The sequence below is a fragment of the Aplysia californica genome, unplaced genomic scaffold (assembly GCF_000002075.1).
Source record: "Aplysia californica isolate F4 #8 unplaced genomic scaffold, AplCal3.0 scaffold00297, whole genome shotgun sequence".
Lineage (NCBI taxonomy): Eukaryota > Metazoa > Mollusca > Gastropoda > Aplysiida > Aplysiidae > Aplysia > Aplysia californica.
The window spans coordinates 489,752-491,482 of NW_004797567.1; the positions used below are offsets into that span (position 1 = coordinate 489,752).

The 1,731-nt window shown below is 42.2% G+C and overlaps 1 protein-coding gene across 1 annotated transcript in view; it reads left to right on the top strand.

Moving 5' to 3' along the window:
* The window catches only part of LOC101858115 (oxysterol-binding protein-related protein 6), a gene marked incomplete in the record, with an annotated part of 164,943 nt that overhangs the window by 33,005 nt on the left and 130,207 nt on the right, over positions 1-1,731 (top strand).

The following is a 1,731-nucleotide window of genomic DNA, read 5'->3' on the forward strand; positions in this document are numbered from 1 at the left end:
CGCGCTCATATGACCTATGCAGTTGCGAGCGCCGTAAAACCCTATACTAAACAAACAAACAAACAAGAGAAACACGACATGCTCAAATGCTTCTGTCTATCGTTTATTGAATCGCCCATGGGTTTGAATGCGTTCGGTCGAGCCTTTTTTGTTGTTGCTTGCACTTGACTTATAATTTTGAGAATAACACGATTGTTGTGGGTGGTTGGCGGGTGCTCCGGTGCGGTTTGCTCCTTCTTTCCTATCAAACAGCTATCGCCTTTATCTCTCCTCTTTGTTTTTTGTGTTTGTTACTCTAATCTTCGGCACTTATATGACCTTATACAGTTTCAAGCGCCGTAAAACCTCTATTAAAACTAGAAGTAACGTTTGTTGAATCGCCCATGATTTTGAATGCGTTCGGCCGACCCTTTTTTGTGCTTGCACCTGACTTATAACTTTGAGAATAACACGATTGTTGTGTTGGTGGTTTGGATTTGACTTCCATTCCGACGTCTTTGGAGTGACCTACATACGCACAATGCTGGTGTTTGTGCGCCGACGTTGACGGTGAATGAATGGAGGAGTATGATTGAAGGGGGTCATAAAAGTGAAGGGTTCATGTCGTATTGGCGCGCTAAATATAAGAGTTCCAAATATGACGACGTATAATGTCAGGGGTGGCTACACCACAACATTATAGCATTTGAGTGGAGTGATTGGATGGCTTTAAATGTGAGTTGTGGCCTTTACAAATTAGACAAACTGGCTACTGTTTTTTTGTTGTTGTTGTTGTCTTTTTTGTTGTTTGTTTTTAGTATATATATATATATATATATATATGTGTTTGTGTATTATGTGTTTTTCGTATGTAGGCATATCATGTGTGCAAGCTAGTGTTTGTGCGTATTGTATACGTACACACCCAGAAAGGCATGCAAATCCAAATGAGATGATCTGAGATGTTTGCTTGTATTAAATACATGTAAATGTAGACCTCTATTTGCTGACAAAATTGTTTGTTGTTCGGTATCTCAACTGTCGTGGGCTGACACAAGCTGTTGCTCTGTGCTTTGAGAGGAAGTGGGTGGTTGGCTGGTGCTCTTGTGTGGTTTGCTCCTTTTTTCCGTTCAAACATCTATCGTGAGTGGTTGGCGGGTGCTGTTCTGTGGTTTGCTTCTTCTTTCCTATCAAACATATACCGTCCAGATCTCTTCTCCTTCTTTTTTCTGTTTCTTATCTCTTGTAACACTTCCTGTCTTCTGGCGCTCATGTGACCTTATTATGCAGTTGCGAGCGCCGTAAAACACTTCCTAAAACTAAAAAGCAGACAAAATTGTTTGTTCTCAGGTATCTCTACTATCATGGGCTGGCTCAAGCTGTTGCTCTGTGCTTTACAGAGAGAGAGAGAGAGAGACGACATGCTCGAATGCTTCTGTCTATCGTTTGTTGAATCGCCCATGGTTTTGAATGTGTTTGGGTGGTTGGCGGGTGCTCTAGTGTGGTTTGCTCCTTCTTTCCTGTAGGAACATCTATCGTCCTGTTCTTTCCTCCTTCTTTTTTGTGTTTGTTGCTCTCTTGTAACACCTCTATTCTTCGGCATTTATATGACCTTATTGTGTTGCGAGCGCTGTAAAACCTCTACTAAAACAGAGAAACACGAGGGGGCTCTCGTGGCCTAGAGGTTAAGGTGTTGGCCTCTCATTCAAAGGTCCCGGGTTCGATTCCGGGTAGCGACCGAAAAATTTTCTT